The sequence below is a fragment of the Melitaea cinxia genome, chromosome 9, assembly GCF_905220565.1.
Source record: "Melitaea cinxia chromosome 9, ilMelCinx1.1, whole genome shotgun sequence".
In the NCBI taxonomy this organism is placed as follows: Eukaryota; Metazoa; Arthropoda; class Insecta; order Lepidoptera; family Nymphalidae; genus Melitaea; species Melitaea cinxia.
This window is the reverse complement of record NC_059402.1, coordinates 5,795,671-5,812,370: the sequence shown is the minus strand read 5'-3', so window position 1 is coordinate 5,812,370 and position 16,700 is coordinate 5,795,671. Positions and strand designations below refer to the sequence as shown.

At 32.3% G+C, this 16,700-nt stretch overlaps 1 protein-coding gene across 1 annotated transcript in view; it reads left to right on the top strand.

The window, feature by feature from the left end:
• The window catches only part of LOC123656721 (lissencephaly-1 homolog), a 40,050-nt gene that overhangs the window by 6,188 nt on the left and 17,162 nt on the right, over nucleotides 1-16,700 (top strand). The gene's annotated exons all lie outside the window — the stretch shown is intronic.

The window sequence follows — 16,700 nt, the reverse complement described above, 5'->3', positions numbered from 1 at the left end:
ATGTAACTTAATCACGGAAACGGACGTTATTTTGGCGATGCGACTGTTCATGATAAATGTAGTACCTACTTTAAATAAGTAGTCCATGCGTACTTCTTATATAATAATAAATTTCGACGTGATTATTTTTTGGTAGTACATATCAGAAGGTGATTTTCAAAACTAGTTAAGTCCACTTTTCCGCAATTTCACACATGAAAATAGTTAAAAGTAAACTCGTTTTTAACCGACTTCAAAAAAAGAGGAGGTTACTCACTTCAACCGTATATACTTATATTATGTATATTCGGGGATAACTTCGTCGTTTATGAACAGATTTTGATAATTTTTATTTTGTTGGAAAGAAGATATCCTAAGTGTGTTACCATGATAAGGAAACCAGGATCTGATGATGGGATCCCAGAGAAATCGAGGAAAACCCTCGAAAATCCGCATAACTTTTAACTGTGTATTTTGATGATTTTTAATTTAATCGAAAGCCGATGTTTATCATGTGGTTACATTTAAATTTCATCGAGAACTGATTACAACTTTTGGAGTAATCTTTGATAATGCGTATTTACTTGACTATTTTTTCGTCTACCTACGTTGTATTACTTGTCGATGTAATTGAAGTTTTTTTTATTACAAACTATATTTTTAAATAAGGATACATTATGAGAGATATTATTTATCAGACAGAATTTACGTTATATTACATTTATTTCGAAACGAATCAATATACTTCCGATCAATCAAAATCAGTATATTAGTTTTTTTAAAGAATTTAAATTAAACAATTGAAAATTACCTCCTTATATAAAATATTAAAATAAATAGTTTTAATTTACTACTTTTCTGCACATAATATATGCTTCCAGGTATATATATGTATATCATATACAAGTTAAAACAATTGAAAGCAATTATCTTCAATGAGGCAGCCCTTACATTTTTTTTTTTAATATTCACCAAGCAAAAGCCACACGCAGGTCACTTAAAAAGTTGGTTGCTTGGGCGCCCTGTACGTCTCTTGACCTTTGAAAGTAACAGTGTTCCTTTAGCGTTAAGTCGTTGACCCCGCTGTCGGCGCCTCCGTTGGTGGTTACCGGAGTATAACTTTCTTTATGAACCTAGAAATCTCATCAGTCAACATTAAATTCATTCAATTTTATAAGCTGTAGACATCATGCGCCAACGAGACATACCGTCCCTTGTTACATGTAATGAAAATCGTTATCAGTTGATTAATATCTACATTTTAATTTGAAACTGGCCTGCATTTTATACTTCGAAATCGGAGCAGATAAAATAGTTTTAAATTAGTCATTATAAACCGATGATTATCTACAAAGAATAAATAATGTTCGATTCGAGTTGATGAAATAATTTAAACATTAATTTGTGGAGAAAAAAATGTGTTATGGTTTCCGCAATATCTGCGTATCTGCAAATGTACGCGTAATACAACCAATTGCGGTTTTATCGCATGCCCGCTGCATTGTTGTATCGTGACCCGGAGTGCCCTATGGTTATTTGATGTCTTCAAACTCGTAGAGATCGAAGTGAAAGGAAAACCACGACCTATTCAACTCAGATTAACTCGGAATAACTTACTAAGCATGAGATTGAACCATTATTTAAAGATGGATCTTATATTGCAATTATATGTAATAGTATTGTGATTTTAATTAAGAAGTAATCGCACGATACCTTTGATATTTTTCTTGTTGTGTGGTTTTATCGTTTAAATAAAGGAATGCGGCATCTGTGTTATTGTATAAGAATATCTAAAATTAGAAAACCGCAGATATATCTCTTACGCATAACTGAATGCCTTATTTAAAGCTTTAGCTGTGTGGCTATGGCATTAAAGAATATAGCCACCCGCTTTCTTCCAGTGGGTGTCGTAACAGGCGACTAAGAGATAGCACAGTTCTTAACTTAAAAAGCCGATGGCGGGATAACTATCCAACTGCTTGCTTTGAAATACACAAGCCGAAGACGGGCAGCAGCGTCTTCGGTGCGACAAAGTCAGCCCTGCGGTCACCATCCCGCCTGCCCAGCCTGGTGACTATGGACAACACACATGAATTCACGCCATTTTTGGCGCGAACTTGTAGAAGCCTATGTCCAGCAGTTGACTGCAATAGGATGATAATTATTTAAAGCAAAATACCTTAAATATGGGCGATGTGTTACCAGTTTAAATAAGAATACACTTATGTAAACAACCAAACGAAAATTTATATTGTCCTTCGTTTTATTCGTGTTCCACTTGAACGATATTAATCATGATCCGGTAAATGTCAAGTAAATTATATATTACCTAAATATGTATAAGTGTGTTTGTGTAGATGCTTATCGAATAGTATAGTTATACTGCCGGCTAAACAGTTTGAAATTTATAGCTTAAAAGTAAACTTAGCATTTTCGAAAAGTTGTATAATATGTTTATTACGCTAATTATATATTTTCACTACTTCATATAAATAACGAGATGAAGCACAGTTTCACACGTTGAGATTTAAATCCTTGTTATGTGTATTTGTAATTTTGAATCTTCTTCAATAAATATAACACAAAAATATATTTTAAATCCTTTTTTCGTAAATTAGCATAAGTATCAAGTAACATAAACTCCATACAGTCATAAATTTGCTACAAAAATGAAAAATAATAATTAGGTCTTATGTCTTATATTAGATAATATTATGTATGTTAGCTTCTATAATTTTCTGTTTTACATGTACATTAATAATAATAATAATAATAATAATAATAATAAAGACGTTTATTCACCAAGCATAAAAAAAAACAAAAGATTTCTTAGTCTAATTTACAGATATTTTATAAAAAAAAAAAAAAAAAAAAAAAATGCTGGTGAAAAGGTCGTAGACTCAGCTTATTGCTGCTTTTCAGTCCGCACCTTTACAAATGCTGCCAGCACAGGACGTTAGATTTACATTTAAAAACTAGTAACGAAAAAAGTAATGAAAATAGTATTTAATAAAATAAAAAAATAAAAAACCAGGATTAATAAATGAAGTACATTGCCGAAGGTACAAGTAGGTAAAATGGCGAGCCACGTGAGACATACTATACGCTTATAAAACAGTCATAGTTACTACAAATCCAGCTCAGTGAGCGTTTCGTATCAACTGTCTGATGAAATGCTATAGTCGCCTATATCAATGTATTGATAGCTTCACTTTTTGCCAATTTGATTCTGACTTTTGCTGCTCAAGGAGCCATCTCTTGGTAAGGTCACGAAATTTCGAGCGAGTTGCAGCAAATCTAATGGGAGGTGGGATGTCGTTCCAACATTTGGAAGCCGCAAAGCGAAAACTACCTCTAAACGCCACTAAACACGGACGAGGTACAATAAGGTTTGCGATACGCGATGACCGATAATTATCGGTGTCGGATGCGTTTAGCCACCTCAGTTTCTGAGCCAAGTATGATGGCCTCTTGTGCTTTCTCAGATCAAATACGATAGTGTTCAATTTAAGAGTACGTCTATGCTTCATATTGAGTACATTAAAACTATTTAGGAAAGGGGTAATATTAGATCCACGAGGAATACTATGGCAAAAACGCATACAGGAATTTTGTACTTTTTGGATCTTCGCTTCAGTTTGTTTTAAAAGACATGGCCCATAAACTACATCACAATAATCCAAGTGGGACAGTATTAGCGCGTTGACAAGTTTTTTTCTAACAACAGCACTCAGAAATGGTCTTAACTTATAAAGCATTTTAAGCGAAGCGTAACTATTGGCTATTTTTTTATGAACATGCTCTCTAAATCTTAAAGACCCTTCAAATTCAACACCAAGATTTTTTACCACTTGAACTTCTGGAATAGCACAGTTATCCACTATGATACTGGGGTTAATCCGATGGATTATATCGATCTGTCTTCTTGTACCAAAAACTGTGAATGAACATTTTTGTGGGTTCAAAATAAGGTTCATTTATAAGATATTTTCATTATTAAGATATTCGATTACATCGCTTAAATTCTCAACATCACTGAACAATAAAAATTATCAGAGGCATTCCGGATCTACCGCGTTACGATTGCAAGGGCATTGACTTAAATTAATGTGACAAATCATGAAGCTTTTTCGTAATTTTGTACTTTGCAGTACTTATTAAACAAAACTTTACAAAAAGCTTATAAATATACCGTGTAGCTTATTGGTAGCTTTTATTACGTTTGAATTTTTTTTTAAATAATTTTCCACATTTTTTGTTCGATATTTAAATAATAAAGTTTTAACTATGTATTTATTCATAAATTTATCGTATATTTTGACTTGATATGTAATAAATCTTATTTGGGAAATGATGTCACTTTTTATTTATACAGATATGCTCATACATATTAATTTAAAATTGATACCTGATTGTGATGTAATGTTTATTTTTATATTTTGCTTTTCAAACAGGTCTTCAATCCATTAATATTATAATGGTCTAAGATCCGAACCTGTAGGTCAATCTCTACCGAGCTCATAATAGAATGAAACATACTTTATAATAAATTTAGTATATTAGATAATATTTATATTAAAAATGAGTTGCCTAAAATAATCCTGGACCCACTATTTTTAATATTTTAAAAAATCCACTTAGGTTCGGATCTTCTACTATAAAACATAAAAGTTCTTTTTAAGCACGTTTAGTTTTCAATGTAATGTAACGATTTAAAATTATTATTTCGCTACGAAAGCTAGAGGTAGAGTATATATATATAGGTTTTAAAACATGATATTATCATCATCATTGGCCTTAGTCCGTATCTATTGCAGAAGATTTAGACAGTGTCAGACAGACACTGTGTCGCCTAGGACACTCTTTAGGATAACGCAGTTTTGCCTAAGCTCTGCACCACCCTCTCGAACTCACTGGTTAGGCCCACGGGAACAACGAGTCGATACGTGTGGAGCCAGTTCGGCTGCAGGAGTCTTTCGCATTTTAGAGCTATGCCACGAATGCTTGACGGAGACCCCATTCCGGATTTCAAACAAAGTTTTCCTTCTCCAGGGCCCTGATGTTTTTGAGCCAGGTTTATCCCTCGGTCGCCTTTTACGACCCCCACGGGAAGAAAGGGGGTGGTGCTATTCTACTCGGCCGACATCACAAAAATTTAGTTTAATTAGGCCTAAAGTGCTCAAACGTAAAAAAGAAACTACTTTTTGTAACTGATACTTAACGACTTTGTTTCATCTAAATATTATTTAAAATGGAACGAATGCCATATTTACACTTTGAAAGTGTGGCGAATTCCAAAAATTATTGTCATCGTAATATTCCAGCGACCAGCGATGACTATCTCAATACCCGTCATTCAAGACCTCCCATTGGCACTGATTTATTCAAATCATTTCGAGTTACTTCAGTTTTGACACAGAAAAATTATGCTTGCGTCACTTCACTCTATTAACATAATCGATCAAGATTGTGAACTTTATTATGCAATTATGTATAAGATATGAGAAAGCGATTCACTAATATTGAATGCTTGGGTATTTTTAAATTAAGAGTGAATAGGCAATAATCTTCTAGGCAAGCGCGCACCATTATCTTAGGCTGCATCTTCACTTACTATCAGGTTATTCTAAAAAAAATGCTATTGAATTTTTCGGGGGACTGACGATGACAGTTGTTACTGAGCACTCAATTACGTAAATAGACGTGTGGCTAAATCAGGTGTTCCTAAAATATTAGTTGAACGTTGCCCTAGTGTAGTGGCCGACCTTGAAATCTTCATTCCTAAACGTTATTGCCATCTGATAAACGAAACGTGAGTGAGTCATCGTGTTTGTCATCAAACCGCTAACAAGTTATACTCTTATCGTCTACTCTGACCCCAGTCAGGTTTTGCGCGTGTCGTTCTTTTTTATGTCTTTAAATGTGTTTTTTGATAAGTACATTTGTATTTAAATAACTTATTTTGTTATAGATTATACGGGTTTACAGTTATAAAGAGATATGTGCTCAATTTAAAAATTTGCTATAAAATACGTAGATGTATTATTAAAGTAATTCGATTATTGTTTATTGCCGGATATTAGAACATAATTGTTTTGTTATGTTATGTAAAATGATATAAAATTTATCACTGAAAGCTTATAAACAAAATGTTAAAAGTATTCCTTCAGACCTTTAGAATAATTGACATTTTTCCTCCTAAAATTTTAATAAAAATTCTTCAACACGCACACACAACAAAAGACACACAACACTTCTTGTTGTGACAAAATACTTCTTTTATTATCCCGATTATAATTAATTAGATTGTTTTAAATAAACTCGTTGGAGAAGGTTAGTTTAGTTATTATCGAATTCAAATATTATAAAATTAAGAAGTTTTGCAAATTTTGTCATTGAAAACGTTCTAGAAGCCAGCCAGTTTCACGAGAAGGGTAATTTATTTTAAGAATTTTACTATTTTAGAGTTGCAAAAATATCAAATATGTGTTTAATAATAAATAAATAATAACGTTTTAAAATAAACAAACAATTATAATATTAACTAAAATTCTAATTATATTATTCAATTTTAGTTGCCCTTATTTAGAGAGTTATGCGAAAATAATTGTTCCAAAAATACAGCATAACTTATATTCACATCAGTCACATATGTAGGTGTGACCTGCTAAGATACGAACGAGATCTCACAAGATCAATACAGCGTCCCTGTTTAAAGTATTTAGTACTGAAATATTTTTATCCTACCTTTGATGAAAACTATTTAAGGTTGCCGATCTTATGATTTATTTTAAACTAACGGTGAATATTGTTGCTGCATTTTTTTTTGCGTGAATATATCGATTTTTTTTTTATTTCTTTTACGTAAACCTTGTCCTGACAACAACAAACAAAAAAAAAAAATAATTATTTCCTAGCAATCGAAAAAAACCGACTTCAAATACATCGACGAATAATACAACGTAGGTAGGTAGACGAAAAAATAGTCGAGTAAAGACATTTTATCAAAGATTACTCAAAAAGTTATCATCAGATCTCAAACAAATTTAAAATTTACCACAACACAAGCATCTCAGCTTTCCATTAAAATCACAATCGTCAAAATCTCCACCCAGTCCAAAATTCCGAGTTAACATACATAAAAAAATACAATAGAATTGAGAACCCCATCTTTTTGGGAAGTCTATTAAAAAATCCATTTTATTGTAGTCGTTCGGTAGTTATGCGCATACAAGTACACCTATATATATTTTCTTTATTTAAAGAGTTTTACGCTAATATTAAATTACAGCCTCCAAGTTCTTTAAAATTTTGAGCTATTTGCAGCATATCATTTGTGATGTCTGCATTTCGGACACATTCCACCGTAATGTGAACTGCATCTTCAATGATCTTCAGCGATTCATTTTTATTTGTATTGGTAATTATTATAGTTACTAGTAGTAGCATATTTATAAAACTTAAATTTTTATCAGTACAGCATGTTACCACGCGATTGCACCAATTAATAAAAGAAAATAAATAATATGATTTAGTAATATTAATAATAAAAAATTACACGACAAAAAATAATGTTAAGGTTGTGTAGGTTCTACTGATTTTAATGACATTTGATCTACAACACTGTCAAGTGTAGAGGTACATATGAAAACTTGCTCTGACTGCCTCTGACTAATATATTTTATGCACATTACACAAGAGACCCATAAAATTGTTAAAGTGTGTATAAATTATAACATCAAAACATGAGACATGATCTGTGTAATAAAAACACATAAAACATGTAAACAGTCACGTTCATATAGTATGTTTCGATCTTTCATACGCACAATAAGCAATTATTACAGTAATGTTCATTTTTCTTCTTTCTTTCTAGTGTATTGTGCCAAATTATCAATATTTAAAATTTTCAGGTCATACGTTTCTCTTTTTTCTTTTTCTTTACCCACATTAAGGAGTAACATTTTCAACTGTTTAATTCTAATTATTACCCTTAATCAGGTTAGGATAGACTTAGCAGTCATAAAGTACCTATTATAGGGTACAAGAGCCGTTGTCCGATCGAGTTGTTGCGGATCGTTTGGAATGCAGTCTGCACCGGTCGCCGGGCTCCATCCGCTAGTTATTCTGCCGCATGCCGCAATATTCTGCATGCGTCCCTATTACATTGACCATATAACATATAAGTTTACCTTGAATGCCTGATAAGGCCGACTAAACCTTCGATGAAGGTAGAGAATGAGTAAAATTTCATTTAAAAACTCAAATATTTAAATAACTTTGCGTTCCTCTTAATCTTTAGATGGTCGTTTTAGTTTTAATATTACAATATCGATGGAGTCTCTATCCTTTCAATAATAACTAATGTCATCGACCTTTTTCCTTGGTTTCTTATAAACTCTACCCTTCGTTTGCGTTCGTTTTTCTAAATATCGATTATAACGGCGTTTAAGTCGACAACTTTTGTAATATGATGAGGTTTATAAAAAATAGTTTCGTGTAAGTTATATTTTAAGGTTACACGCGTAGCTAAAATAGTTAGCATAAATTAAACGTTTCTCATCATCATTGCAACATTGCCATTTCAGGGTGTTTTCTAAACATTATAACTACTTACAAAACTGTTCTACAATCAGAAAAATAGTAAGTACACGTATTCATGTTATTTTGGTAAACGAATACATCACCAGACGTGTTTTGGAAAAAAAACTGTTAGATATTATAATTTTTTAACCGATTTCAAAAAAGGAGAAGGTTGTCAATTCGACTGTATTTTTAACCGACTTCCAAAAAGGAGGAGGTTCTCAATTCGACTGTATTTTTTTTTTATGTATGTTACATCAGAACTTTTGACTGTGTGGACCGATTTCGACAAATTTTATTTTAATCGAAAGGTGGTGTGTGCCAATTGGTCCCATTTAAATTTATTTGAGATCTAACAACTACTTTTCGAGTTATATCTAATAATGCGTTTTTACTTGACGCTTTTTTCGTCGACCTACGTTGTATTATACCGCATAACTTTCTACTGGATATACCGATTTTGATAATTCTTTTTTTATAAGAAAGGAGATATTCCAAATTTAGTACCATGATAAGGAAACCAGCAGGCCTAGCATGCGCGCCACGACAAAATTTTGTCTACCCCTTTTCTCGTATTATCTCTATGTCTACAGTAGCTAACATGCGTGCACGCGATATTCTTCTCGTTACGTCAATAGAAGATATAATCATTAAATTTTAGTGATCTGTGATATTTATCTCTACGGAAGCTAACATGACATCGTAATTTTGTCGAATTTTGTCGTTTTAGGAAGAGAAACTTCTCGTTTTCAATATTATCGACGAGAAAGACGATAAATAAAAAATAAATAAAACCGGGTGCCTATTTTTTGTATACCATGGCGTTTCCCTATTATAATTATATAATTTCGGTATACGAAGAGCGGGAAATGCGAAAAGTCGAGTGAAGTGTGCCATATAATGACACAAAAAACGTATTTGCGCCCTGTTGCTTCTTATTCTAAATAATAATAATAATAATACTTTATTTCAGACCAAAGTATAAGTCCATATTGGGTTAGTACAACAAGACAAGACAACATTCAGAATAAAAAACAAAACAAAATTATATTAAAAAAATCAATAAGTAAAAATAAAATTAAATAGAATAAAAGTAAAATCAATAATCAAAAAAAAATTCAAAAATTCAAAAAATTTAAAAAAAAAAAAAAAAAACAAAACAATGCGTGATAGAATTACAATTATCTAATGTGCGACAAGATATAAAGCACAACACGAGCATATTGTTTTACATATATAATTAAATTCATTTACTTACGCCGTTTTATTTTCCATATTAGATTTTTTAAATTAGATATACACTTTTTATCTTAGCCAAAAGGCCGAGAACATTGTTAAATAAAACATGTGTCACTCGTTTGAAATTATACAAACGTTGGCTCATCCCGGTTTGGCACGATTGGTCAATAACCTTGTAAATTCAACTTTACGACATAAGAAATAAGAATGATATTCAGTTGTGATTATGGTTGATAATGTTTCTCTACTCGACAAGGCGAAGTCTTCGGAAGAGAATTTTGTCTCTCGTAGTGCGCATGTTAGGGTAATCGAGAAAATACTCGATGTAGACATTATCTCTCTCTCTCGTCAAGAGATATCTCGTTGTATGCATGCTAGGCCGGCAGGACCTGATGATGGGATCTCAGAGAAATCGAGGGAAACTCTTGAAAATCCGCAATAACTTTTTACTGGGTGTACCGATTTTGATAATTCTTTTTTTGTTGGAAAGAAGATATCCCTAGTTTAGTACCATGATAAGGAAACCAGGATCTGATGATGGGATCCCAGAGAAATCGAGGGAACTTCTTGAAAATCCGCAATAACTTTTTACTGGGTGTTTCGATTTTGATAAGCTTTAATTTAATCGATAGCTGATGTTTGTCATGTAGTCACATATAAATATTATTGAGATCTGATAACTACTTTTTGAGTAATCTTTGATAACGCGTAGTTACTTGACTATTTTTTCATCGATCTACGTTATATTACTCGTCGATGTAATTGAAGTCGGTTTTTTTTTCGTTTGCGAGCAAACACAATTATTGTCTAATGTGTGTTACCTCATAACTTTTAACTGGGTGGAACGATTTCGGTGGTTCTGTTTTTTAGTCGAAAGGTGACGCTTGTCGTGTGGTCCGATTCAAGTTGAATTGAAACCTGACAAGTACTTTTTGACTTATCTCTAATAATTTGTACTTTCTTGACTTTTTTGTGTGTTTTTGGTAGACTTTGTATTACTACGATGTAATTCAAGTCGGTTTTTTTTCCGTTTGCAAGCAAACACAATTATTTCGATTAAACATATTAAAAATCCGTTTTAAACTAAAAATATTTTTGCCATTAAAACAGACCGAAATTTGTTAGTAGGTACGTCTTATATTTCGTTACTACAATTTTAAATTAATTTAATGTAAATTGGTCTTCCTACGTTAATTGTACGGTTTAGGACTTTAGGATATATTTGTACGAAGGGGAATCGCAATGACGCAGTTTTGACGACGCCAGTCGGCGCCTGTATTCGATCGATAGGCGAGCCGCGTAGGCGACTACCCCTCTCGTTCTCAGCGACAGGGAATGATATGAAAGAAACCCGATACCTCATTTTCGTAGAAATTAAATAACCACAGAACGTGTTTATTTTTATATAAAAAATAATAATATTAAATAATGATAGAGAAGTGGTTAGCAATAATTTATCCACAATATTTGTATTTATTTAGATATATCTATAAATGCATTAAAATGTATTTAATGGGTACTAGTTTCGTAATGTTAAAATCTTTATTGCAAACACTAATGTTAGTTGTTTTAATCCTTGCAATTCATTATAGCAGATAATTTTTTTTGCGAACTGTTATAAAATAACATTAAAACGTGTGTTAAAAGTTCCTTGTTTTGGACATAAAAAAAATAAGTATTAAAAACCTTGAATATAATGTGTAGGTGGTGTGTAAATAAACACATCGGAGCGTATGACGGCCATGACGTAATAGTCGGCCCGATGCCGAAAGATACATTTTCATTTATCGCCCTCTTTCTATAAAATATCAATTACCACATTTTCAATTTGATAAAATAAAGGCCAATTTCATTTAAAAAAGTTAAACATTATTTCGACATACTCTTATTGGCTAACGAAGCATTGGTTAAAACGTTTTGGAAACATTCAGTTTTAAAACTTATTTCAATCACGTGAAGCTATGCAAATGAGCTGTTACGTGCCTTTTATACTAATTCCGTTAATTGCAATTGTCATACTACGTCTTACTTACAAAGCTATTTGTACTCCCATTAATGTGGTCCTGTTACTATACAATTTTGAAACAAGCTGACCGACATAAGTTCGTTAACGTTAATTTGTATTTTCTTTACACAAGTAACTGTATTCTTAATTGCTTTGACATTAAACATAATTGAATTAACGACTTCTGGTTTATCTAAAATATGGCCTTACTCATTAGTGATTAGTTAGTTACCTGTTTATCATTCGATGTTGATTATTAACATTTGCATTTGTTAATGGATGTCGACATCCTCTCCGTAATTTAAGCAAATAGGAAAACGCGTAACAAGATACCACGTCACAAAGACGTAATACCATGTCCAAATAACCTGTTCCAGTAAAGTAAAAAAATCACTTTTATTTTAACATCGTGATTGCTGGTGCATCTATCAGTTTCCATAAGCTGATAGTGTTGCTAAGTACTAAGTAAATAATAAGTGGCACTGATACTGCTTAGAACTTGTAATAGCGTGTAAGTGCCCTTTAATTGGATTTATATCGACGGAAATGTACCGTGAAAGTTATTTTCTCAAGCGGCCCCCGTTCGGCCCGCGCCTCCTCGCACGAAACCACTTTCGCTGTACTCCATCGTCTCTACTGAACTTTTGTGCTGCCCAAGGATTGGATTTGCAGCGGTTTTAAAAGGATTTTGCCTAAGAGATGTGTCTGACGCAAACATTCATATCACAATGTCGTGTACGGCTATACCTTCACGTATTTGTTCTTAAAATAATAATCAAAATTTATACTGATTATTTCAGTCGTTGTCTAATTTCACTAAAATTAATTGTTACGCAGTTAATGTTGCGATCATGCTTATTTTATAGTTTGGCTAATTGCATCCGCTGTGGTCACGCTGAATCGGTTCGTTAGTCCTTACGTATTATCCGATTTATTTTTACTATAATAATAATCCTATTTAATTTCTATTGTTATATTTAAAACTAGCTGTCCCAAATCTTCCTCCGCGTGGAATTAAAAAAAAAATATTGTTCAGTTCGCAGAGTTACAAAATAAATTTGTAAAATAAATCTAGCCTAAGTTACGCCCTATTACATCAGCTATTTGCCAGTGAAAGTCCCGTCAAAATCGGTCGATCCGTTTCAGAGATTAGCCGGAACAAACAGACTGACAGACAGACAGACAAAAATTGTAAAAAATGTTATTTCGTTATATGTACCGTGTATACATTCACATGCATTTAGTAAAAAATGCCGTTATTTTAATATTACAAACAGACACTCCAATTTTATTTATTTGTATAGATTACAATGAACTACACTGACTTCGCAAAGTCAGAAACATGCAGTTACAAGATTATTCATTTCTCGTGTTACTTAATTATGTACAATATTAACTGTCAAAAAGATGAATATTATTGCGTATTAGTATAATATTATTGTAAGTTAACAGTGGTGCAAGTGTGTGTCTACAGTATATCAAAAATGAAAGGAACTGGTAAAAAAAGAAACGTATCTTTTATTTGTTCATATCTATTGTAATACTGAAAATGCGTTTGAATAAATCCTCTCCAGAAATTACACCCATGTCATTGAGTAGTCCAATCAAATTTCTTAAACGCTTTGTCTTGAATCTAGTTCAGTTCTTGTCGCTAATTCTCTTTTATATCTTCTATTGACTGAGAACGAGTACACATTAGAAGTTGAAAGAGTTTTTAGCCAGAAAGTCGATCACAGTGAAAGCCTAGTGAAATGGGCGTTGTCGTCATGCAAAATTCACGAGTTTTCATTGCAAAAGCTTAGTCTTTTTGAAGAATTTACCCATCGCAAGACTTATTCTCTTGATTACAGTTTTACTTTTATGAGAATTCAGAGTAACTACCACCGCGATAATAAAAAATTAAATGTCACCATTACTTTATTTGCCATGCTTTTTAAATTTTGGCTCAGTTTGAACGCGTTATTCCAAAGCTTTTTGACAATGAAAGTCACCCTTGTAAACCCATGTTTCATAATCTCTTTTCCGTTTTGAAATTTGACCCAAAAACACTTCATGTGATTATATCGAGAACAACTGTGCCAACTTACCGACAAAAAGGTTTTCGACAATCTCTTCTCAATCTCTTAAAGCAATCAATTCCTGGTTCCTTCTTTGACGCAATATTTTTTTCTCCTCCAGTAAACTCATAATTGCTGTTCCTATCTCTCGTAAATAATTCTTTGGTAACTTGGTTAAAACTTTCATAAATGGAAATATAAATACTTGTATTATTAATAATCAATTACAATTAATTGTGTATTATAATCGAAACGCTATATCTTTTTACTTAAAAATAAAAGTGGTAACTTGCTCCCACGCAAACAATAGGACCCCTGCAATGCTGATTGTCTTAGAATCGATTTAGTTTCACTGCCTAGACATATCTGACATATCAAACAAGCGAGAAATTAACCTCATTCAAAACGCCGGAGACGAAACGCTCGGCTGCTCGATTAGTAATAGATAGTATGTTTTTTGACTTTTACCTTCAATATTAACGTTAAAAGCATGACCTAATCGAATACATAACTTATTATTATCGCTGAACGTCAAAAATACATAATCTGTTACATTTAATAACGAAACGAGAATAAAAATGTCTAGGATTGCCCGCGGCGTACGGCGAAATTGCAGTTGTTACGTAAAAGACTGACAACAGATACGATCTTTGAAGTGGTGTATTTTATATCAATATGTAGGCAATTTTGATTGCTTCCAGGTATAGAAGTAATCAAATCTTATCTTGAACATAATTAAATTCTAAATGAAATTAAAAATATTTGCTATACCCACTATCGAACACCAGCTTCGTAAAATAATAACGATAAAAAATTGTTAAGACTTGTTCGGGATAATAATAATTTCTACTTTTTATTCGAAGCAGATGAAAGCTATGAAAGCTGCGTATGTTTCAATAGAGCGAAGAAAATGTGTTGATTTATAAACTTGAATGATTCCGTGTTGCACCTGCGCACTAAATTAACGAAAATAATTTTGTCGAATATGTCGAAGGAAATGTAGAAATCGCGGATACGGGCTATGGAGGTTACGAAGACGGCTTATCTATTTAGTACAAGTTCGAAGCCACGTGCCGCTGACCTTAAGCATCACTAAATCTTTTAATTAGTACTTATGAGGTGGCTCGAAAACATACTATTACCATAAATATTGCACAGTAGGAATCACAAATTAAAGTGTTTAATAAAAAAGTCTACGTTTTATACCTAGTAGCAAAATTGTGATCATGCTGATGTTATTACGTAAGATTTTAATTAATTCTTCGGTTAACGTACATTTTTAAACGGTTTTATTTAGCTCACCCCGTTTGTTTTATTTTTTATTCTTGGGTCAAATTTAGTAATTCAAATTTCACCCTCTTCCTGTCAACCGATTAATCTGAAATTTTGTATACACTTTGGATTTTGGTGACAATACAATTATGTTTATTCATTATCATTATAAATTCAAGATGGCCGCCGCTACAAAATGGCGGATAATTTATGTTTTATTAATCCCATCAATATGGGTATCAAATGAAAGGGCTCAACAAGCAGAATACAATATACTATAAAAAATTGAAATCCAAGATGGCGGCCGCTACAAAATGGCGGATAACGTAGGTTTTATCAATCCCATCAATATGGGTATCAAATGAAAGGGCTAAACAAGCAGAATACAATATACTATAAAAAATTGAAATACAAAATGGCGGCCGCTACAAAATGGCGGATAACGTAGGTTTTATCGATCCCATCAATATGGGTATCAAATGAAAGTGCTCAACAAGTAGAATACAATTTACTATGCAAAATTGAAATCTAAGCTGGCCGCCGCTACCAAATGTCTGATAACAATTTTTTATCAATCCCACCAATATGGGTATCAAATAAAAGGGCTTGACAAGAAGAATACAGTGCACTATACAACCTCAATATTTAAGATGGGCCTTGCAATAATGAAGCACTAAATGAATTAAACAGAATGCGAAATAAAAACTAAAAACTAGAAAATAAAAATAGGTAAAAAAACTTTTTAAGTTAAACGGTTTTATGTTAAACATACATTGCAATGTTTAAAATAAATGTACTAAAAACCAAAAAATCATAAAATAGATACAGTCGTGGGAATTATAAACATATGCATAGACTAGACTAAAATAAAACCGTGGGGCACGTCAATTGTCTACAAATTATCGACTTAATGTGCGATAGAAGAATCGTTTAATTCGTCGTTAAAATAGGCAGTTGGCCCGCAGACGGTAAGGAAATTACTTACTATTTTCTTGCTCATGGAAATTCCAATAGTTATACACTCCATGTAAATAAAAGAGATGTTTCAACTAGTTTATCGTTGGACATTCACACTGCTGGCTGGCGAGGAATCGTTTCACTGCTCCTAGTTTGTCTTTAATCGACAAAACATATGATAAAAGTACTACTCGCTCACCACTATGAAACCCTAAAACTCGTTTATAATCGAGCTTGCTAGCTTGTTTCCACATTCTAGCCCTACTTATCACACGTCCATCGTTGTCGGTTGAACAACTGCCTAATTATAGTGTAACATTACAAAACAAACATTTTAATCAACGATTGTAGACAATTGACGTGCCCCACGGTTTTATTTTAGTCTAGTCTATGCAAATGTTTATAATTCCCACGACTGTATCTATTTTATTATTTTTTGGTTTTTAGTACATTTATTTTAAACATTGCAATGTATGTTTAACATAAAACCGTTTAACTTAAAAAGTTTTTTTACCTATTTTTTTCATTCTTTAATTTTTAATATTCGGATTTTAAAGTTTCTAGATTAGGTATAATTAATAATTTAGAAGTTAATTTGTAATTTGAAT